This window comes from Muntiacus reevesi, chromosome 1 (assembly GCF_963930625.1).
Source record: "Muntiacus reevesi chromosome 1, mMunRee1.1, whole genome shotgun sequence".
NCBI classification, from domain to species: domain Eukaryota; kingdom Metazoa; phylum Chordata; class Mammalia; order Artiodactyla; family Cervidae; genus Muntiacus; species Muntiacus reevesi.
Window position 1 is genome coordinate 4,833,650 of NC_089249.1, and position 25,602 is coordinate 4,859,251.

The following is a 25,602-nucleotide window of genomic DNA, read 5'->3' on the forward strand; positions in this document are numbered from 1 at the left end:
GGCCAACACATAGAAGAACATGTGCTAGGAAAAGCAAAAGAGAAAAATTATGCTGATAATGTCTAAGATATTAACCTTATTAACATTTCATTTTATCATTTTTCAAAGTTATCAACTAGTATTTGCTTGTAGAGGAATTCAAAATGTATAGGAGATTACAAATAGAAAAGTCCCAATAAAAATTTTAAAATTTCATTTGTTCTGTTCTGCTATTTTATACTTTTCTCTAAAAACAATGACTGTAAGCGTTTTGGCTGGATATTTTTACTTGCCCATCTCTACCATTACACAATAAGTTTTTGATCTTGTCTTTGTAGCCCCACAGGTGATTAGCATTTGATGAATGAATAAATGATTGAATAATGAATTACCAAATGATATAAGTAAATGAAATATCTTTAAAATATATTGTTATGTAAACTTGTTAAGAGGCTACATTAGTTACTTTTCGGACTTTCTTCATAGGATTACATGTGATTCAAATATAATAGCGATTTAATTATGATGCTTTGTCTACAGTTTTCTTTTAAATGCTTCCCATGATGCTTCAGGAACCTTCTACTGAGTAACAGAATGAGAAGTTTGGATGATGACAAGGCAATTCATCAAGGCTTTTGTGTTTTTACGTGACTATCTGATCTCGTAGCAGTAACGCCCAGAATTTTCACGGCTTACTTTACTTTTGATATGTTATAAAGCATAGTCAATACATACTCTGCTATCTAATGTGCTCAAGTGAAATGAACTGCGCTGATTGATCATTTGGATTTGTCAATGTTTTAAAAATTAGTAACATAATTCTAAATTAAAAAAGACATAACGTTGGCAGTCTGATTAAAATGAAGGACGAGACAAACCAACCTAGTGAATAGATTACTGGTGTTATGAGTAAGAAACAGGACCCAGTTCATATCTAGTTTTCAGGTTCAGTGAATGAGGTTCTTTCCCAGGTCATTTAGCAGAATTTGTTGAAGATGTCTAAGATATTAACCATATTAACATTTCTCAGAAGGCTGGTTGAGGCTTGAAGCCTTCTTCTCTGCTTTGCCTCACAGGATTTGGAAAGGCTAATGAAACAACATTAGCAAGTTTCTAAGGACTTTGTGGGTAATGGCTTCGCACACAAAGGCCTGGAGAGACTTCCTCTGTCCTGGGAAGACGCAGGTGCGCCTGCCCGGTGGGTGACTGGGTCAGGGTGAGGAACGGACCCCAGTGAGGTGTTGTCATCTTTCGGCCCAAGGATGTTGCTCCATTTCATCCACTCACCCTGGAGAGCAGAGTCTGATTGCTCAACTGTTGCTCAGAAATGCGTCGTTGATCCATTTCTTCTTAAAATTGAATGCTTATTAGCACCATGCTAAACATTTTACAAACACCATCTGATTTAATCCTTACAATGAACCTATGAGAGAAGCACTACTCTTTCCCTTTTACAAATTAGGATCCTGAGGCCCAGAACTAACTTACCTGCACAAGATCAGACAGCCCGAGAGAGGCAGGGTGTGAGGCCTGTGCTAACTTCAGAGTCTGAACTCTCAGCTCAGGTTACACTGTTAACTGATCTTCACGGGTGCTGCCCAGTGGATGGGTGGCAGCAACTCAATGATGCATGTCTCAATTCCTTGACTTTATCAGACTACAGATACATCTAACTCCTCTGAGCTATTACAACACTGTCTGTATCATTCATTTGGCAAATACCATTTATTGTCTTATACAGTTTATTTGATTCTGTGTATAAACATATTTTAGTTTGCATTAATTGGGGATCTTCGGTTGCAAGCTACAGAAACTAACTTCAACTAACTTAAGGGCTCCCTACTACTCCCCGACTGCAATATGGGAAGAATATCGGGTGATTCACAAAATCAGAAGAAAAAAGAACCACTTCATCTTGGGAAGATCACAAACAAGGGCAACTTTGGAGATCTTTATAGAAGACATTTATGGGTGTTCTCTTTTGGTGTGAAACGGGGAGGATTTAACTCTAAGTACCTTCATTCAAGCAGTGTCGCCTGCCCAAGATTCACACTCCCCGCAGAGATGGAGAGTCTGATTGGCCCAGTTAGACCAATCATCTGCCTAATCCTTGCAGAGCATGGGGACTGTGATGGATAATCTTTCAGGATCCAAATGATCCTACTGTGATATGGGAAGAGACACAATCCATGTCTAGATTATTGTGATTAATTTTATATCCCCTGATGCAATACTATAATTTTTCAGGCAGAAAAGACAATCTATGGTACAAAGACAAGGCTAAGAGGCAGGAAATTATTAAGACAAAGGACCCAGAGAATAAGAAGAGAAATCACAATTCTTAGAATGATGATGCCCTAGGAAGAGGCACATAATTTCAGCCTCCATCAGTAAAAGTTAAAGTATTCATCTATTATACTCTTAGCTGTTCCTCTGCTCTCTTCTACTTTCAGAACTGTTCCCTGTGATAAATTTTATGGTTTGAGCAATCTTACAGGAGATTATTCCTCCTGAATAAACAAATATGGAAATGAATTTTTATGAACACAAGTTAGATGTAGTTCATTTCATTTATAGCTGTAGCTAAATAAACTTGGCTTTAAAAAAGCTAAGTAAAATTATAATGAGTGAATTTTAATACAAACCACTTCAAGATTTTTTTTTTTTTCAAATTTAAATTTAGGTTGGGCCTACAAACTGCCTTAGGAAAGCAGGTGGTGTTTTGGATTAAATTTTGTATTATTCCACTACGTAGAAATCCTTTTAGAAAGTTCTCTTTCCCTAAGTGCTACAGTATTGACTGGTCAACCTGACCTCAAAGTAGTTGCAGAGGATCAATGTTGGCTTAGCTACAGCTTGGCAAAGACTGGGAGGTAAGATAAGAGCTGTTGGTCCAGAAAAACAACCCACGATAAAGCGTTCTTTTAAACTATAGCAAATGCATATATTCTAACAAAACAATACAAAATTTCTTCCAAACAACTCTCAGATCTCTCTACACGTATTTTTAAATCATCTGCAAAACCATAAGGATCATGGTTGTGTGATGAAAATTCAATAGAAACCTCTAAAGATTAATAGTAACATATGGATAATCATTAAAGAAATTACATTCAATACCCTAAATTTTCAAACAATTGCACCTACTCTGTTTATATACATATTTTTTTGACATGCTTGCATGTTTTAATACACATATATCATTGCATGCTTTACCTTTTTCTTTGATGGCTCTGGTAATCCTACTTCATGATCACAGCAGCCATGGCTCTCATCTCCTATCACAACATACCAAGAAGGAAGAAGATATAGAGGCTAAAGACCCTGTATGTCTTATGAACTTTCTTTTTTTTTTCAGGATGGACAATCTCTCTCGAGATCTCTTAGCAGACGTCCTCCTAGATCTCACTGACTAGAGCTGGGTTTACACAAATATGTACTCCTCAATCAAACCTAGGCAAAGGAGAGCTGGACTGTCATGGCCTGCTGAGACCAGGCCAAGCATGCTGCCCATTATGGTTTGGGAGGCTTGTAAGAACCTGGGCCCCATCTTCAGAGATTCATATTTATTTGGCTAGAGTAGGGTGCAGATATCAGGAGTTTTAAACATTTCCACAACTCTAATATGCAGCAGGTCGGGATCCAAGAGTCTATGCCAGCTTTGGTGTTTCACTTTTGTCTGGCCTGTTCCTACTCTGTAAAAAGCAGAGCTCTGTTAGCAGGAGGAGCAGGCAGACCCCACAGCTCACAGTGTCTACCAGAGGAGCTGACAGTAGATCAGGTACACAGCCTCCCCAAGAGAGCATATCTGAAATCTACAGAAGACATTGTTCATTTAGGCCCTTCATGAATTTAATTCGTCAATCTTTATAGAATGTATACCACTGTGGAGACCCTGTATATGTATAAGGTAAAAACTGGGAGTAGAGTATACTTTATCTTGTAAGTCCAATTTCCTTGTAACAACCTTCACTCAGCACCTAGAATGAGACCCACATCTAGTTACATTAGGTGCTAGGTTCAAGCAGAGAACAGAGATTCTGCCCTAATGCAACTTACTTTCAAGAATACAGTTGTGCTCTAAACATTGAAGAGAATTGTAAAGAAATTCATGCAATGGTTTCCTCCTTCCATGAGTTAACAATTCAAGGCTGCCTGTTCACTTTCTACTGTTTAAACTCAATATTTAAGTATGTACATGTTCTAGACAGATACTGTTACACAAAATAATCCTAGTCATAAAGACTGCAGGCTTAGATATAGGGGAGATATACTAAAGAAGTAGTATATTATAGTTAAGTGCCATGAAGGAAAAGAATAGGCTCTTATGAGAGAGTTACAGGGCAACATAATTGAAATGAAAGGAGATCCAGAAAGGCTAACTGTTTAAAGTGAGATGGAGACAAATTTAAATTCAGATTAAAGCACATTCCTTCCATTTCTTAATTTCTTTTTTACTACCTTCTCTTCTAGCTGACTACCTGGAACTTCTTGAAAGACTCACCATCTTGCCAGTGAAATTGATCGAGATGTTATCTCAGAGAAGCTGCTTTCTCAAGATTTTTTGGGCAAGACATGTGCTCATAGACTCATGTTTGTCTTGCTTGCTATATTCTCCATTGTTTCTTATCACCTGATTTCCCTTTTTTTCATATATTCCTCTCCCCCCTTTCATCCGCCCCACTGTCTTTTTTCTTCCTCTTTTCAAAATATGAATTGATCCTAAATGCACTTAGTACTCGGAGAAGGCAATGGCACCCCACTCCAGTACTCTTGCCTGGAAAATCCCATGGACAGAGGAGCCTGGTAGGCTGCAGTCCATGGGGTCGCTGAGCCGGACACGACTGAGCAACTTCACTTTCACTTTTCACTTTCACGCACCGGAGAAGGAAATGGCAACCCACTCCAGTATTCTTGCCTGGAAAATCCCTTGGACAGAGAAGCCTGGTAGGCTACAGCCCATGGGGTTGCAAAGAGTTGGACACAACTCAGGACCTATGCATACCAGCATACCATATCATGGTGCTGCCAAATATTAAAAGCTGAGAACTCTTAAAGCCACAAGCACACACGTGAGCTGTCTTCCAAAAGACAAAACAACAACAACAAAAAACCCCAAATTATGTTAATTTGTTCAGAGGTATGAATGATGTAGCATACACCATTGTAATTGACTATGCCAAAGCCTTTGACTGTGTGGATAACAATAAACTGTGGAAAATTCTGAAAGAGATGGGAATACCAGACCACCTGACCTGCCTCTTGAAAAATCTGTATGCAGATCAGGAAGCAACAGTTAGAACTGCACATGGAACAACAGACTGGTTCCAAATAGGGAAAGGACTACATCAAGGCTGTATTTTGTCACTGTGCTTATTAACTTATATGCAGAGTACATCATGAGAATTGCTGGGGTGGATGAAGCACAAGCTGGAATCAAGATTACTGGGAGAAATATCAATAACCTCAGATATGCAGATGACACCACCCTTATGGCAGAAAGCAGGGAGGAACTAAAAGGCCTCTTGATATAGAAACGAATGAAAATGAAAACACAACAACCCAAAACTTATGGGACACTGTAAAAGCAGTGCTAAGGGGAAGGTTCATAGCATTACAAGCTTACCTCAAGAAACAAGAAAAAAGTCAAATAACTAACCTAACTCTACACCTAAAGCAACTAGAGAAGGAAGAAATGAAGAACCCCAGGGTTAGTAGAAGGAAAGAAATCTTAAAACTTAGGGCAGAAATAAATGCAAAAGAAACAAAAGAGACCATAGAAAAAATCAACAAAGCTAAAAGCTGGTTTTTTGAAAAGGTAAACAAAATTGACAAACCGTTAGCCAGACTCATCAAGAAACAAAGGGAGAAGAACCAAATCAACAAAATTAGAAATGAAAATGGAGAGATAAAAAAAAAAAGAAAGAAAATGGAGAGATCACAACAGACAACACTGAAATACAAAGGATCATAAGAGACTAGTACCAGCAGCTCTATGCCAATAAAATGGACAACTTGGAAGAAATGGACAAATTCTTAGAAAAGTATAACTTTCCAAAACTGAACCAGGAAGAAAGAGAAGATCTTAACAGACCCATCACAAGCACGGAAATCGAAACTGTAATCAGAAATCTTCCAGCAAAGAAAAGCCCAGGACCAGATGGCTTCACAGCTGAATTCTACCAAAAATTTAGAGAAGAGCTAACACCCATCTTACTCAAACTCTTCGAGAAAATTGCAGAAGAAGGTAAACTTCCAAACTCATTCTATGAGGCCACCATCACCCTAATTCCAAAACCAGACAAAGATGCCACAAAAAAAGAAAACTACAGGCCAATATCACTGATGACGATAGATGCAAAAATCCTTAACAAAATTCTAGCAAACAGAATCCAACAACATATTTAAAAAGTCATACATCATGACCAAGTGGGTTTTATCCCAGGAATGCAAGGATTCTTTAATATCCGCAAATCAATCAATGTAATACACCACATTAACAACTTGAAAGATAAAAAACATATGATTATCTCAATAGATGCAGAGAAAGCCTTTGACAAAATTCAATACTCATTTATGATCAAAACTCTCCAGAAAGCAGGAATAGAAGGAACATACCTCAACATAAGAAAAGCTATATGTGACAAACCCATAGCAAGCATCACCCTCAATGGTGAAAAATTGAAAGCATTTCCCCTAAAATCAGGAACAAGACAAGGGTGCCCACTCTCACCACTACTATTCAACATAGTCTTGGAAGTTTTGGCCACAGCAATCAGAGCAGAAAAGGAAGTAAAAGGAATCCAGATTGGAAAAGAAGAAGTGAAACTCTCACTGTTTGCAGATGACATGATCCTCTACACAGAAAACCCTGAAGACTCTTCCAGAAAAGTACTAGAGCTAATCAATGAATATAGTAAAGTTGCAGGATATACAATTAACAACAGAAATCTCTTGCATTCCTATATACTAACAATGAAAAAATACAAAGAGAAATTAAGGAAACAATACCATTCACCACTGCAACAAAAAGAATACAATACTTAGGAGTATATCTACCTAAAGAAACAAAAGAGATGGACAGGGAGGCCTGGTGTGCTGCAGTCCATGGGGTCGCAGAGTCAGACATGACTGAGCGACTGAATTGAACTGATACCACTGTAAAACTTTGCAATTTCAGCTGTGGGTTATAGGCCTGTAGCACTGATATTACCTGGGATCTTGCTAGAAATGCAGAGTCTTAGATCATACAAAACCTGCATTTCAACAAGATTCCTGGTTGTTTCATACGTACATTAAAACTGGGGACTTGCAGATGCAGAGGATCCTAGAACATAGAGTTATGAGAATTAATAATCTTACTTCCTAGACACCATTGTATATTTAACCTTCCTGGCATAGCCATTTTTGCTTTCTCAGCACTTTTTCATTTCTTTATATTCTCTAAGTTATCATATGTTGCTCTTCTCATTCCATCTGTAGCACAAAATATTACATATCTCTAAGATCTAGAAAATTGTAGCTGATCAGTCATCCACTGCCTTTTCTGTCTTCATTCAAAATATCTTATTTAATTTTGAAAAGCTGTATTAAACTCGGTTTCTAATTCCTTAGAATAAACAGATACTAACACAAATATAAACTGAGACATATTAATTAACCAATGTTTATCTTTAATAGGAATCATGTACATCTTACTTTCTCAAAATTTCTATCCAGTTATTTAGATAATTTTGTTATGTGACGTGCTTACTTTTCTAGATTCTTTTCTAAGAAGTATTTTGCTATCTGCCTTTTCTTTAAATAAGAGCCATACCACCTCAGGTAAAATTAACCTTGGTCTGTTAACACAAACATTGGACAGTGTTTGGTCTTTAGATGTTTAAATATATTTATATCTGTAACATTCTGGAGAGGGAGGTCACTGTTGTGTGGAATATCAGCTCTGAAAATACTTGGCTTGAACCTCGAGCAATCCAACCAACCTTGGATCTTCTTTGTCTCCAGATCATCTACAAATGTTAAGGTTTTTTCCTATGTCAATAAAGAATATACACACACATATGAGTTTGATTTTGTTTTTAAATTAAACGTGGAGCTAATATAAAATAAGATTTATAAGGTATGTGTAAGGTATCAAGTATCATAGTACAATGAAATCCATGTAGCCACTGCCCAGTTTAAGTAACATAACATACATTTAAAATCCTGCCCCTGCTAGATACCATAATCTTCCCTTCCTGCTCCCTAATCACTCTAGAATTTTATGATCATTTCCTTGCTTTTTCTCAGTTATACAACACTTGTAACTCTAAATACTGTTTATTTTGAACTTTTATATTAATAGAATCATATGATATATATTCTGTGACTTTTTTTTTTTAAACCTGACATTATTTTCCTGGTATTCATCTGCAGTAATTTTTGTAGATAAAATTCACTTATTCTCACTACTCTATTGGCAAATATTGAATACACCTTAATTTATCCATCTACTACTAATGGAAAGTTGGATTATTTGCAATTTTTTGCTATTACAACTGTACTGAGGGACTTTCCCAGCAGCCTAGTGGCTAAGAATCCGCCTTCCAAGGCAGGGAATGCGGGTTGATCCCTAGCCCAGGAACTGGGATCCCATAGGCCATGGGACCTGAGCCTGAGCGCCACAACTAGAGAGAAGCCCACAGGCGGCAGTGAGGATCCTGACGTAACCAAAAGTAAAATAAATGTCAGAAAAGTGAAGCCGCTGCACTGACAGGGTCTTTGTGTTTATGCATTAAGGACACGAGTCTCTTTATGGCAGTGATTCAGTCCTCACTGAGTACCACTGACTGACTATGTTTTACGATAAATGACATGTAATAATTCTTCTGTATTGATTCTATAAGGACTTGCTTTCATACAAATGACAGCACATGATAAATTTAAGAATAATATTACCACATTTCAACTTTTTGGAAAATGTATTTCAGACTGTTACACAGAATCACATGATCCTCAAAATTCAAGTTTACAACTGATCTTCACAAGACCCTTATCCATATACACAATAGTTATTCAGAAGGAAAAATTCGATACAGTATTTTAGTAGTTACGTGATTTGTAACCAATACTGAATTGCTGAAAGCCGAAGAACTCTCAATGAATTACATATAGGATAACCATTCTCAAATACAAGAAGCGAGACAATAAAGGAAAATTTTCTGTTCAGTCGTAGAAAAATGATAAAGGCATTTATGATGAGATAAATGCTTTAAGTTAGTACACAACCTACTGGGTGAATAAAACTGCCACACTGGTTGGTAGTTTTCCTCTTGAATATATGTGGTATGGCATCATCCATTTTGGAGAAGAAAACGGCAACCCACTCCAGTATTCTTGCGTGGAAAATTCCATGGACAGAGGAACCTGGTGGGCTACAGTCCATGGGGTTGCAAAGAGTCAGACACAACTGAGCATGCACACATTACCCAATTATCTGACATTAAGTAATACGTAAAATTTCAAGTCGGAGTTCTCAAAACGGTTGCTTGGTATTTTTGAATAGTGTCTGGTGTACTCAGAGTGTTTCTTTTCATTTATCTTTTCTTCTTTTATAAGGTTTAGTGGGACTGTGCAATGCTGGAGCAATAGTCCAGAATGTCCTGAATAGTGAATTCCATTGTAACACCAGATCCAGGATAACAGCGAGCTATCAAACCTTCAAAATGCTTGTACTGGCGAATGAATTCATCCTGCATGGAGTGCCACACCACCTACAAAATGAAAATGAGAGTCGCTAAACTGCAAGAGGAAACAATACACAACAAGAATGTAGAAATACTGTCAAGACATATTCTAAGCATTTAGGATAGCATAATTCACTTTCACACATTGGAGAAGGCAATGGCAACCCACTCCAGTGTTCTTGCCTTGAGATCCCAGGGACGGGGGAGCCTGGTGGGCCGCCGTCTATGGGGTCGCACAGGGTCGGACAGGACTGAAGTGACTTAGCAGCAGGATAGCATAATAGTTAATCACTGTGGATGGTGACTGCAGCCATGAAATTAAAAGATGCTTGCTCCTTGGAAGAAAAGCTATGACAAACCTAGACAACATATTAAACAGCAAAAACTTCACTTTGCTGACAAAGGTCTGTAGAGTCAAAACTATGGTTTTTCCAGTAGTCATGTAGAGATGTGAGACTTGGACCATAAAGAGGGCTGAGTGCCAAAAAACTGATGCTTTCGAACTGTGCTGGGGAAGATTCTTGAGTCCCTTGGACTGCAAGGAGATCCAACCAGTCAGTCCTAAAGGAAATCAACCCTGAATATTCATTGGAAGGATTGATGCTGAAGTTAAAGCTCCAATATTTTGGACACCTGATGTGAAGAGCCGACTCACTGGAAAAGACCCTGATGCTGGGAAAGATTGAAGGTGGGAAGAGGAGAAGGTGGCAGAGGATGAGATGGTTAGGTAACATCATCGACTCAATGGACATGAATTTGAGCAAACTCTGGGCAGTCCATGGGGTCGCAAAGAGTCGGACACGACTGAGCGACGGAGCTGAACTGGGAGAGAGTGAAGGACAGGGAAGCCTGGCGTGCTGCAGTCCACAGGGTCACAGAGTCACGTCTGAACGACTGAACAACAACAGTTAAGAATGTACATCCTGAAGGAAGATTCGTAACTCCTCGAGTGACCTTGAGTATGTTACACCACTCTTCTGTGCCTCAAGGCCCTCCTTATCTGTAAACTGGGTCGTGATAATAATACCTTCCCCACAGGTTCAAATGAGATTAAATGAGTGAATGTATGTAAAGTGCTCAGAACAGTGTTTGACAACACAGTAATGTTTATTACATTTCAGCTGTTATTGTATCTGTTCCAATAGCCAACACAGATGTGGCTATGCACTACTATGTATGAAATAAGACTAAGGATTAAATGAAACTTCACAGCAGATGAAAGTTTAATTTATCTAAAATTAAGGATGCAAAACACTTCTTGATGACATGGAGAACACCAAGATGAGTCAGACTAATCATGAGCAGTCAAAGGGATCTATAGTCTAGAAGTGGAAACTAAATTGCTGACAGATATAAGCAGAAATCAATACAACACTGTAAATCAACTGTACTTCAGTCAAGAAAAAGTAAACAAATGAACAGTCCCATCAGAAAATAAATCTTAGACAACTATCAAGGCAGAACCTGACACACACACACTGACACGGCAGCGCTGTCAATAGGCTACACTTACTCGACTTGTTTCACATCAGCACAGTGCAAAGGGCTTTATGCACGTATTATTCTATTTAAGTCTCATGACAACCTGGTGAGGGTGGGTACTATGAACGAACACCACTTCTATCTGCCAGCTCAAAGAATGCCTTCTTCGAGGATTTTTCCTTGTAAATCCTAAATGTCACAAACCTTAAATTCCTAACAGTCAGCTTAAGACTATTTTACTAAACAGCTTTACTTACACTTTTTGCTTCTCATCTTTTAGCTCACAGTATTTCTTCCACTGGGAATGCCACTTCTATTTTATCTGTTAAGTTAGTATCTGACTTCCAGAGACTAACATAAATGCTTTCCTTCATGAAGCCTTCCATGATGCTAAAATCAAGAGTAATTCTTACTCATCTCTAACTGAGGTTTAAACCTGACTCTATCATACATTAGCTATGGGATCGTGGTCACATTACTCTACCTCTCCAAGCTCTGATTTTCACATGTATAAAATGGCAATGGCAATAATATTAGTGCCCACCTACAGAGTACAGGTATTATTTCTGCTTTTCAAATAAGGAAACTGAGGCTCAGAGAGGTGAACTAACTTGCTCCAAACCAGGCAGTTTTACCTGGAGGCAGATTATGAACCCATATCCAGGCTCCCATGCTCACAATCACTCCACATTCCATTCCCTTACTACCTTCCAAACTAAAACAAAACACAGAAAGTCATGAAAAACCCGTCCCCAACCAAAAGCAAAACAACTTAATGTCTCAAAATGATACCACAGAAATATAAAATACACAGAGATAGCCATATAAACTTGTATAAATATTCCTTTTTTCCTCACAATTTACTAATCTTGTCTGCATTTTATATGGCGCTTTCCTGCTGCACTAAAATTAGAAAATGTATAGCATTTCTAGAGGAATATTTAGGGGAAAATAGATACATAAAAGGATGTGCAATCTAGGTAGGTTAAGAGAACTAAAGCATACCTGAAGTAAGTTCTCCTCTTCACATACATGTTTATCAACCTTCTTGTAGAGGTTATCGAGACCTTTTTTCACTTCTTTTCCAGGAGACTCTTTAATAACTTTTCGGAGTTCTTGCTTGTTAAACGCAAGTTGATTGCTCACTTCCTCCTCTCTTATACCCTGTGCCACCCGAGCTTCCACACCTTCAAAGAAATGCTTCAAGGAAATGAAAAGAAACAACGGCTAAGAACGGCTCTCACTACCACTTAAATTAAAAAAAAAAAAAAATCTGATTATAAACTAGTATATATCCACTGTGTAAAAATCAGACAGTGTGTGAAAATATAAAGGATAAAATAATAATCAGCTATTATCACACTACTCAGAGATAAGTACTGTCAAAAGACTAGAATTCCCTCTAGTCTTTTGATGTGTGAGTATGAAAATGAGATTAATTTTGTATGCTATATTTTCCATTTAATATTTGATATGTTTTTCCCAAAGTATAAATTTTAATGGCTGCATCATGTTCCGTCCAATGACTATACTATGTTTATTCATTCCTTCAGTATTAAGTATTTAATATTTTTTACTTTTTCTCTTGAAGTTGGCAAAATCTACTCATCAAAAACAAAATCTATTATAAATACAGCTATAAATAACTTTCATACATAGGTATTTACCCACATTTTTGATGACTGTCCAGCATAAATTTCTAGGACTATAATTCTTCAGTTGAGGAGTGTAATTGTTAAGCATTCTGAAGACTCTTCATATACACAAATTGCTTCCCAGAAAAGTTCAGTTACTTTATATTTCTGTCAGCAGTATATGACACTATTTTATCTTATCATACTATCATAAGCATTATCATAATTAAAGAAAAATCTTTGTCATTTTGAAAAGTGAAAAAGGGGGACTTTCCTGGCAGCCCAGTGGTTAAGACTCTGCCCTTCCAATGCAGACAGCATGGATTGGATCCCCGGTGGACGGACGGGGATGGGGAACTAAGATCCCACATGCCAAGTGCTGTAGCCAAAAAAAAAAGGTAAGAAAGGTTTATTTGTCATTTTATTTCAATATTCTTCAGCTAGCAATGAAGTTTATCTGCTTTTCATATGCTCAGTAAGTACATTCAGAACCCATACCCATTTATATATTGGGATCCTAGTGCTTTCCCGGTTGATTTTAAAAAGATCTTTTATATTTAGCATACTGACTCTTGTACTGTTATAAATATTCTTCTCAGGCTGCCTTTTAAGTGTAAGTGGTTTTTTAACATGTATATTGGCAAGTCTTTACTTGAGCACAACATGATTTAATACTGACAAGTCAAATCCCCTCTCTACTATTCTCTAAAATTTTCTTAGCAGTTATTTATTTATTCTTCATTAAATTATTACATTTTTAATAACAATTTTCTAGACAAATCTGTTCCAGATATTTAAATTTTTTTTCTACACAGATTTTAATTAATGTATTTATTTTTCTACACAGATTTTTAATTGGTTATTATAACATATAGGAAACAAACTGTTTTTTGATATATATATATACCTTGACTAGGTTAAAAAACCTACTTTACTTTACCAGATGAAATAACTCCCACATGTCACACACAGCCTCCCAGGTGGCGCAGTCACAGACTCCGCCTGCCAGCAGGAGACATATATATATATATATATATATATATATATATATATATATATATATATATATATATATATATATATGGCTAAATTTGGATTCCTATTTCACATCTTTTAGCCAACCAAATCCTAAATTGTTCAAGTGCTTAAAATGTCAAAGGCAAATAAATGAATGCAATTGTAAGTACTAAGAAAAATAAACCTAATTATAGAAATAATTCTGTGGTAGTACGAACTTTCTAAGAATGGCCCAAAACTGAGAAGTCATAAAGAGAAAGATGAATAAACTTAACATATAATTTGGAAGCTCTTACACAGTAAAACATACCATAAGCAAAACTGATTTATATCCTTCTAGGTTAACAAAGGATAACAAGACTGATAATACCGAGAAATACTGGGTCTCGAGGCAGATGTGACAGAAACTTTCACCAAACACTCAAAGGACCAAACAGGTATAATCTTTCTGTGTGGTTATTTGGCAGAAACTCAACAGACACAAAACTTCTGACCCAGGAATTATTTCTAATAACTGACCCTAGGGAAATTATTGGACAATATACAGAAATATACAGAAAACTGGAAACAAACCAAATGCCTGTTAACAGAAGATCTGCTAAGTAAACAATGACAGATGGAACTCTATGTAATCATCAGAAGTGACTACGGTTATCTGTATCAGGAGACAAGGACAGACACTAGAATCACAGAGTCTAGCAGGTTCCAAACAGGGTGTAAGGTGTGAGAAACATTTCAAATTACAGAACACACAATATGTGCATGTCTGTCAGGGAGAGAGATATACTGAAAAGTTAACACAGGTAAAAATTAAATGTTAACCTTTGTATGATGAGATTACAAATTACCTTTAGTTTCTTCTTGATTTTTAAAGTCAGTTTGCTGATTTTGGGGGGTATGTAATGAGCATATACTACTTTACAATCAGACAAAGCAAAGCTACTTTGAATTTTAAAAGAAATATCAACCATATAAACATTCAATCATGTAATTTATCATCTTTCCCCTAAACCTGTTTCCACCAAAAATGTATTATCTCTAACTGTTGAGATAATTCTACTTTGGTCATTTTTTTTAGTTTTAAAAATTCCTGAATTGATGCAGTCAGATCATTTATTTCAAATTAAACACATCCACACTGTTTCTGTAACTTAACTGTGTGATCTGACATAGCTAGATGATGAATTACACTATTTTAGCATTAATTTGGGCTTCCCTGGTAGCTCAGCTGGTAAAGAATCGGCCTGCAATGCAGGAGACCCAGATTCAGTAACTGGCTCGGGAAGATCCCCTGGAGAAGGGATAGGCTACCCACTTCAGTATTCTTGACCTTCCCCGGTGGCTCAGATGGTAAAGAAACCACCTGCAATGTGGGAGGCCTGGGTTTGATCCCGGGGTTGGGAAGATCCCCTGGCTGATTGCACGGCAACCCGTGCCAGTATTCTTGCCTGGAGAATCCCATGGACAGAGGAGCCTGGTGGGCTACAGTCCATGGTGTTGCAAAGAGTCGGACATGACTGACTGACTAAGCACACACACATACAGACATCACTGTTGATCAGCTCAAGAAGACTCCTGCTAAAATGCGAATGTAATCCACAAGGTCATTTTTGTGTTTAAAAAATGAATTTCAACTTTGCATACTGATAGCCCATATGAACCCTAAAATATAAGTAGTTCCTGGTAAATACAAAAGGGTTTTACACACTGTTTTTCAAATTTAAGAAATCTTTATTATTATTATTATTTTTAATATATATATATATTTTTTTATTTACTTGTGCCAGGACTTCATCGCTGCATGTGGGATCTGGTTCCCTGACCAGGGATTGAACCCAGGTTCTCCACATTGGGAGTGTGGAGTCTTAGCCACTGGACCACCAGAGAAGTCCCAAATTTAAGAAATCTTTAATTTCAGAAAACTTAAAAAAGACTAGAGACTATGGAAAATAATGAACACATCTGTCTCCCAACTTCTAACTTAATCAGAAATAATGAAAACAACTGACCAAAAACACCAGAAATAAGGAAAACCACCACCAAAAACTTCTTCATAATGTAACAAAAGTTTACCATTAACAAATACTCCTCTGATAAGTTTAGTATATGCTTTATCTAGATCTCCACGACACTCAGCATTTTTAAAGATTGATTCTGCGAGTCCAGCAAATTCTTCAAATTCAGCAACAAACGGGAGAATTCCTACTTTACTCTTCTTTGAGATCTTTACTTCTTCCATTTGCCTTATTTGGTTACTCTAAAGTTAGGCAGAAAGCAAGGGAGAAAAATAGCTAAGCAACTTAGAAACAACGTACAATTAAAAGTAAATATATATACCACAAAGGCATGATGTAATTTAATACCTAGAACATTTCGGACATTTACTAATCAAAGATTAACACAATATGGATAACTATGAAAAACTATTTCTAGAGATTAAAAAGTACATAGATATCATTGAAGAAACTAAAATCAAGGGAAAAAATCCAAATTATTCAAAACAAAATGCACTCAAAGCTTGTGAACCTCAGGTCTTTGTTTCAAGTAAAAACAACCAATGAACACTTCTATCATTTATAAAAGGTAAGTATATAATGATTGCCCACTTTGGGGCAGAGCAGATACCAGAGCACACACAGGATCTCTCAAGATTATTTCTGGTTGGTGTCTATATAGTCAAGTTGAGAACCACAACCATTTCCAAATCTCATCAGCCTAAAATTTGTTTGGATAGAGAAGTTCTATGTTTTGGGGGTATGAGCACAGAGGAGAACAGGTACTTCTACTGTGGATTTGCATTATATAGTTTTCCATGTACCTATTAGTCATTCACTCTAAATCAGTATAGCAAAGTACTTGTGTAAGATGGATACAAAGTAACAAATAGACATATAGACAGAACATAGACACTTTGGTTCAAAATAATCAATTATGATTCTGTGTACTTCCAGGGGATCTAGTTCTATTCCCAGTAAGAAGTACACTGCCCAAGTGTTGAGTCATTTTCAACTCCTACCTAAAATTTCATTGTGCTGAGATTCTGGGGGTATAACCTGAAAACCATATGACATGTAGAGATTAGAAAAGTAACCGTTCTTTTGTTCAATATGGTATTGGAAGTCCTAGACATAGCAATCAGACAGGAAAAATAAATAAAAGGAATCCAAATTGGACAAATCATTCTAAAACCTGTATGGAAACACAAAAGATCGTAATGCCAAAGCAAGCTCAAGAAAGAAGAACAAAATCAGAGGTATTATGCTCCCTGATTTCAAACTATACTACAAAGTTACAGTCATCAAACAATATGGTACTGGTACAAAAACAGACATGTACATTAACAGAACAGAGCGCCCAGGAATAAACCCATCCTTATACGGTTAATTAATCTATGACAAAGAAGGCAAGAATATACAATGAGGCAGAGACACCCAGATCATACCATTTTCAAAGGTTAAAGGGTACAAAACCACATCACTGTAGTGTGAGGAATCCTGAAAAGCAAAGTAAATGCAGGTAAGAAATGTACTGGAGTGCAGTGTCCAGCTTGGTAGTACTTGCTATGTTTCTAATTTTATCCCTAGTTCTTGGCAGGCTAATCTTTTTAGCCCCGTTCCTTGAAGAACACTTTGGGCTTGGCCACCAGATGAAAGTACTAAACTCAGATACCATCTATTCCACTTTCTGCAGTTGTCTGACATTCATTCTTTGGCTCAATACACAGAGAACCATTCACTACTCTTTCAAGGTATGCTTTAGGTCCAGATCTTGTCCCAAGTACCAAAAACATGTAACACTTACTGAGCACACACAACTGACGACACTGTGAAAAGACTTGATTTAAATTAAGAAACAGATTGATGATAACCAACAGAAGGAACCATCCTCTTCCCTTTAGTGACAAGGTCCATCTTTTAGAAATACATGCAATTTAGGGAAAAAACACGACTTTATACCTTTGTCTAGGTTAATTTAACTAAATTTCTTCACTTCCCAGTTTTGAGAGGAACACGAACATTCTTCAGCAAACTATTACTAATTACTACTATTGTTCCCTGGTGACTCAGATGGTAAAGCATCTGCCTACAATGTGGGAAACCTGGTTTCGATCCCTGGGTCGGGATGATCCCCTGGAGAAGGAAATGGCAACCCAGTCCAGTACTCTGGCCTGGAAAATCCCATGGACGGAGGAGCATGGTAGGCTACAGTCCATGGGGTCGCAGAGAGTCGGTCACGACTAAGCGACTTTACTTTCACTTTCATTACTGTCATCATCATCATCATCATCATCACCATTACAAGCAATTAGTTACAAGCTCTTATTCTGTACCAGGCAATGTGCTAAGCACTTCATTTGAACCCATGTCTACATCTCCCTGACACTATTATATCTTACACTTCTAACAATTACATTCAACTGGATTGAGAGGTATTATATTAAAGTTTTATATACTAGCTTTATTCACTGATAAGAGCAAGAAAATCTTCATATTCTAAAAATGTACAGTGTTCTCATGGTTAATGTTCTAGCTATTCTTATTCTATGTCACATGGGACTCATTATTTTAGACTTTAGTAATTCTTTATTTTCTTTTTGGCAATCAGCTTACAATCAGACCTTACAGGTTTATCATCACTTCTGAAGAAAGCTGGGCAGGGAAGAGGATAAGTGGCCAAATTTCATAATATTTCAAATGCCAGTGCAATCATTTGGTGGGGAAGGAGGGTTAACAAGTCTGTTGAGGTGACATTTACGTTTCTACGGATGGCTTTTAAACTTTCAGAAATCAGTAAGCATTATTTTTAAAAAGTATAAAAGATGAAGTGGATTTTAATCACCCTTAATATTTTTATTATTCTCTCATTATTCTATGGGCTTCCCTGGTGGCTCAGCCGGTAAAGAATCTGCCTGCAAAGCGAGAGACCTCGGTTCGATCCCTGGGTTGGGAAGATCCCCTGGAGGGAATGGCTACCCACTCCAGTATTCTTGCCTGGATAATTACATGGACAGAGGAGTCTGGCAAACTACAGACCATGGGGTCACAAAGACTCAAACATGACTGAGTGACTTTCACTCACTCATTATTCTATGGCTATTCAAGCACTGGATTTAACTTAGAGGTTACATAGTAGAATAATTCAGATGATAAATACCTATTTTTACATATTAATACTAAATATATTCATAAAATGAAACTCTTTTTAGAACCTGGCCCAATCCTCTTCATATCTATGAGCTTACCAAAACCTAACAGAAAAAATAAAGTTAATGATTTTTTTCCCTATTAGGAGAAAAATGATAACTACCAAAAGTTGTCATAAGAACAATTTATTCTTAAAGCAATATGATTAAAGCTATTGAACTGAAAAAAATACTTTAATCAATTAAAATAACCCAAATATTAATTACCCTATTGTGATATATTAAAAGAAGAAAAACAATAAATTCAAGTTTCAGTTGCTTCATTAAATCTATGGTCACTAATTGGTCACCTGGGATTTCAGTTACTTAGTGGATCTCGGGTGTAATCGCTGCTGCCTCTGTGTCAGCCACTCCAGGACTGGCCATGGTTCACAGTGTAGATGGGACACAACTTGGCACTAGCCTGCTCCTGGACACTTCAGCCAATACCCTGCTGCAAGGCGTGGGGACAGGAACAGTAGGTCCCCTGGTGGGAAGCCAGAAGTCTTTGAAACACACACACACACACACACACACACACACACACACACAGATACTCTGCAATGGTTAAGAGTTCTAAGTTACTGAAAAAAAAAATACCCAACTTACAATACATTTGTCAAAGTTCCTTTTGACAGTCACCAAAACATTTCCCAGTGTAGTGCTCAGAAAAGAAGCGGGGTCCACGTTCTGTGCAGTCCACACATGGCGACTCATTTTGACTAGCATGTCAAGGGAGTTAAAGCTACCGATTTTGTCTCCTAATGCAATCAAGTTGTTCAGTTCTGGCTCAATGCAGCGAAATATTTTAATTATCATCTGGCGGATCATATCTTTCCTGTTCAGAAATACAAAACAGAATAGTTAGTACAACCTTCAGGTGCATTTACCTTTAACTTTAATCCACTCGGTATACACAAATGACTAAAATTTGATATATCAACTAACACTGTCCAAATAGTTAATTATTCTAGAGTGGTTTCCAACATAAACATATTTTTTTGAGGTTGCATTTTTATCACTCAAAATAACGTCCTTTGTAGAACTGGGTCCTGAAATGTGCTTTGTGATTTCTGAGAAATACACTACAATTCAAATGCAACTTCCTACCAGCAAACATCAAAATTGACTGCATTTGTGTGATTACAAGAGCAAAGAAAAGCCAAAGAGCCATAAAGGGGACCAAGTTTACTTCATTGAGAAGCTCTGTAACACACTGGGCACACAGATCGGTGCTCTGAGTGTTGTCAGCTATGGACAGTAATCTGGACTCCTCACTGGGCAGCATTCCTTCCTGCTCAATTGAAAGTTTACTTTTTTGTCACAATAAACAACAGATAGTAACAAACACATACTCAGATGAAACAGGCAGCGGTGGGCCAGCATTATGTTGCTGTGACAAAGTTCCTCCATCTGTGTCCTCTGCTTCAGTCTGCAAAAATTATTCAGATACTTTACATAATAAAAGGCTAACAAATTGAAGAGTTTAGTTTATATAGCAATAGCCTGCTCAGTCTCCAAATTCTTAGGAGAGAATGTATGATGAGAAATAATGATTTTTAAAGGTAGTATTATCAATGAAATTATATAATTTAACATGTTGCTTCAGAATGTTCAGGAGAAGCTTTGTTTTCAGATTTTATCTGAGAATGAGAAGCTGTGTTTGCTTGTGAGCACATTTGGGGGGGGTGGGGCGGGAGAGAAAGGTAGAGGAGACTCAGAGGGAGTGCAGGAACGAGGGGACAATTTAATAAAAAGCTGAAAATATCTAGGGACATGTTCAAGGGAGAATTTTGAAAATTAAAATCATTCTAATAAAATTAATCATCCTAATAAAACTTGAGCATAAAAAATGCTGTCAGAAGTTCTTACAGAAACTAACAAATTTACTAGCAATTACCATCTACAAGAACAAACCCCCTAACCATCTGAAAGACTTGAGCACTGTTTTTATATGTTAGTTCTTTTAAAGATCATCTTAATTTTAAAAAAATCACTCGATTTGCATTGTGTTTTTAAGTTCTTTAAAATACTCTAGCAAATGGCTCATTTTATTTTCTTACATTTATGCCACCAGAGAGCCATGTTCAATAGGCATTATTATACCCATTACATAGATGAGGAAAAGTAGGGATTAAATAATTAGTTTATGGTCTTGAAAGGTTGTTGCTGAACGATAAGACGCGGGATTCTTGGCCTCCGGAGGAGACGAATTCAATCCGGGGCCAGAGACGAGGCTGGATCGCTCAGAGCTTTTGTGTAATAAAGTTTTATTAAAGTATAAAGGAGATAGAGAAAGCTTCTGACATAGGCATCAGAAGGGGGCAAAAGAGTACCCCCCTCCTAGTCTTTAGCTGTATGGTATATAGTCACTCACAGTCTGTTAATGAAAAGAAAGGAATGTCATAAAATCTAGAATGGCACCAGATAATTCATCCCAGGCCATAAAACTATTGACTTGCATCTTGTACCAACAAATAGTTTCGTTTACATAGATTAGGGGAACAATACCTGAACAAGTAAGTTAGGCCCTTTGGCGGAACCAACTTGAAGATGGAGTCTGGGGTTCATTAACATAGCTTAAGACAACATTTCCATACGAAAAAGAAATGTATTGGTTAACTCAAGGTTTGGGAGTAGTTAGCTTTAGGTGAGACCAGGTGTCATGGCCACACAGAATGTTAGGAGAAACCTCCTTTTAATTTTGTATAGAGAAGGAAAAACAGATCGCTGGTTTGTTCTTTTCTGCCAGTTAAGAGAGATAAAAATGTCTGGCACTTACAGTCTCATACCTCCATTTGGAGACCCCTGGCCTTCCTGCCTGTTACTCTCTCATTCCCCCCTTTTCTTTTAGGAGAATTATGTTGCCTAGGGAAAAGGGGCGTCGTTTTCATTCCATAACTCCTTCTGAGCTGACAAGGGGCGTTGTCCCTAAATTGGTGAGGCAACATATTCTCCTAATCCTCATAGTGAGGATGTCTGATCCAGGGGCCCCAAATAGTAATCGGAAGAAGCTGCAGTGATAGCAGGAGTTTGAGCAACCATTTGTAACTTAAAAGCTTTCATGCGACTAGAAACAAATCCAGTTACACAGTTACAGATGCAGGGAGCAAAGAGCAAAAACAAAACAATCAGAATTATTGTAATTAAGATAGTTTTCCACCATGGGGAACTAGTTAATGTCTCCCAAAGTGAGGCAATTGAGGCTTCAGGAGTATCCATGGCCCCAATCATCTTGTTCATGTGTTTAGTAAAATGAGTAACATTAGTGCTCATATCAGGTATATATGTGCAGCATTGAGTATGAATGATGGCACAAGTTCCTCCTTGTGCAGCAAAATAGTGATTAAACTGAGACAGTGTATAATCAAAATTAAAAGTCACATTATGTCCATAGTTAAGGTACAGAGTATTACACCAGTTCATTCTAGGGTTGTTAGATGTCATCAGACGAAGAAGAGGCATCACATGTGATTGTTGTCGAAGGTATTCGCAGACTTGGAGAAAGTCTTTTCCTTGAAGTGGAGATGTCCACCATGGGAAGCCTTCCACTGATGAAGAGGGGAGTGCTCCGCAGACCCAACAGTTAGACCGATTGTGGAATGCAGCATAGGAGTGAGCCCAGGACAGGAAGGCACTGTCTTGAGGATCAAAGGGCAGACTCAGGATTTCTGGAGTCAGCAGAAGTAGGCTCACATAGATTATCAGGCCCATCTGAAACATACAAAGTCAGAGCATAGAAAGTAAAAACATAAAATGACATCACTTAGTTCTGGTCAGGGTGCCACCTCTTGACTCGAGTGTGATGTACCCAAGAATCAATTCCTGGCACTTTGACAGCTGTGGGAGAAGAAAGAATAACCTGGTAAGGGCCTTCCCAGAGGGGCTCGAGGGATGAGCCCCCAGATCCCAATGTTTTTGTGAGGACCTCGGTTCCTGGCTCAAATAGAGGCTTGCTGGATTCAGAGGCTGGGTCAGGAGTCGTCTCCCGGAGTTCTGTTAATGCCTGTTGAAAAGCTGAGAGCTGAGTTACATAATTAGTTAGCTCTAAGGCTTCAGGATCTATAACAATGTCTGTGCGTAAGAAAGGCCTTCCATAAATACATTCAAAGGGGGACAGCCCCTCCTTTTTTGGGGCAGTTCCAGCCCTCATTAAAGCTATGGGTTTCTTGAGTTAATTTGCGCAGATGTCTTTTGATAATGTCATTAGCTTTTTCAACCTTTCCTGAGGATTGGGGTCTCCAGGAACAGTGTGAGTGATACTCTATTCCTAGAGCTTTAGACACCCCCTGAGTTACAGCAGCTTTAAAGGCGGAGCCATTGTCACTCTGAAGGCTCCGTGGCAGCCCAAACCTGGGGATGATTTCATGGATTAAAATCTTTATAACTTCCTTAGCTTGTTCACTACGACAGGGGAACGCCTCAATCCATCCAGTAAAAGTATCCACCCAAACTTGTAAGCAAGAATATCCATTAGGTTTTGGCATATGAGTAAAATCAATTTCCCAGTCCTCTCCAGGATACTTTCCCTTTCGTTGTAATCCAGATTTTGCTAGCCTTTCCGTCTTTGGGTTATTTTTCTGACAAACCTCACACCGTTTGATAATGTTTTTAAAGTTTTCATTATATTTTTACCTTCAAACAAACGAGAAGTCATCTGGCAAGTACTTTCTACACCCAAATGAAAACTCTGATGTAAACCCTTAAGAATTTTCCACTGAGCATTTTCAGGAATTATTAATCGTCCATCCTCGGACTGCAACCATCCTTTATCAGTAATCTTTGCTCCTCTTTTCTCATATCTTTTTAATTCTTCCTCAGTATATTGTGGTTTTTCTTGTTCTACAGGACCTGTCCATATCAAAGGCGTCTGTAGGGAGGGGGTTTCATAAAGTGCCGCTTTTTTGGCTTGAGTCTGCTAACAGGTTACCGGCGGCTACTTTACTCCCATCCCTGCTGTGCCCTTTGCAATGCATAACCGCTACTTCTTTAGGACAATAGATAGCAGTTAAAAGTCTCTGGATCTCTCTGAAATGCTTAATAGGTTCCCCTGTTGCTGTTTGAAACTGTCTTTCTTTCCATACTGCAGCATGAGCATGCAAAGTCAAATAAACATACTTAGAATCGGTGTAGACATTTACTCGCTGCCCTTTGCTTAACTCTAGAGCTCGGGTCAGAGCCACAAGCTCCGCTAACTGGGCGCTGGTTTCCTGGGGGAGAGATTTTGCTTCTAAAACCTGTTCAGCCGTCACCACAGCATAACCTGCTTTACGCTTTCCATCCCGAACAAAAGAACTGCCATCTGTAAATATTTCCATGTCAGGATTGTCTAATGGGGTATCCATTAGATCTTCCCGAGCTGCATAGTTTAAAGTTAGAAATTGGGAACAATCGTGATCAGGTGTTTCATCTTCCTTCTCAGGAAGGAAAGTAGCAGGATTTAAATTTCTACAAACTTAAAGCTTAGTTACTGGTCCTTCTAACAACAGTGACTGATATTTAAGAAGCCTACTGTCTGTCATCCAAATGTTAACCTTAGAATTTAAGATTCCACTCACATCATGAGAAGTCAGTACAGTAAGGTTTCGTCCAGTAATTATTTTTAAAGCTTCAGGTGCTAATAAAGCAGCTGCCCCAATTACTCTTAGGCAGTGGGGCCACCCACGTGCAATTACATCTAATTCTTTGCTTAGATAAGCAATAGGTAGCTGGTGAGGCCCCCGGGGTTGTGTCAAAACTCCCAAGGCCATACCTTTCCTTTCAGTGACAAACAAGTTAAATTCTGACCCTGTGGGCAAACTCAAAGCTGGAGCTTGCAGGAGAGCAGTCTGAAGAACCTTCAAAGCCTTTTGAGTATCTGGAGACCAAACCAGTTTGTCAGTTTGGGCCTGCTGAGTTTCAGCTATAAGTTTATATAAAGGCCGGGCAAGTTCTCCATAACCCGGAATCCAAATACGACAGTAGCCTGTGATTCCCAAAAATCCTCTCAATTGCCTTAAAGTCATAGGTAGGGGATGGTTTAGTATAGGTTTAATTCTCTCGGGGCCTATGGCCCTAGTCCCTTCTGATATGATTAGGCCCAGATATCTAACAGATTGTTGACAAAGCTGAGCCTTTTCTCTTGATGCCTTGTAACCGCAGCCTGCCAGAAAGTTTAAGAAATCTTCTGAGGCTCGTGAACAAGCTTCCTCTGTCTCAGCACAGAGCAAAATATCATCTACATATTGTAACACTACTGCTTTAGAGCTATTAAAGTTTTGTAGATCCCGTGACAAACTTTGTCCAAATAAGTGGGGACTGTCACGAAATCCCTGGGGCAAAACTGTCCAGGTTAACTGAGAAGCTGGCTGAGTAGGGTCTTCAAAGGCAAATAGAAATTGATTTTCCTCTGCCAAAGGCACTGAATAGAAGGCATCTTTTAAATCAATTACTGAAAAATATTTGGCTCGTTCAGGAATTTCAGACAGTAGCGTATAAGGATTAGGCACCACGGGGTGTAAAGGAACCACAGCCTCATTTATTATTCGTAAATCTTGAACTAATCTCCACTTATCATTTGATTTTTTACACCCAAAATAGG

The 25,602-nt window shown here is 38.0% G+C and overlaps 1 long non-coding RNA gene and 1 other non-coding gene across 2 annotated transcripts; both read right to left on the bottom strand.

The window, feature by feature from the left end:
* Window positions 1–9,111: 9,111 nt before the first annotated feature.
* On the bottom strand, window positions 9,112–19,814 carry LOC136169280 (uncharacterized). Its single transcript, XR_010663402.1, has 3 exons — window positions 19,632–19,814; window positions 15,914–16,097; window positions 9,112–9,734 (listed from the first exon to the last, which is right to left on the bottom strand). It is a non-coding gene; the product is annotated as an uncharacterized lncRNA (long non-coding RNA).
* On the bottom strand, window positions 15,655–15,727 carry TRNAG-CCC (transfer RNA glycine (anticodon CCC)). The gene has a single exon. It is a non-coding gene; the product is annotated as a tRNA-Gly (tRNA).
* Window positions 19,815–25,602: the final 5,788 nt, after the last annotated feature.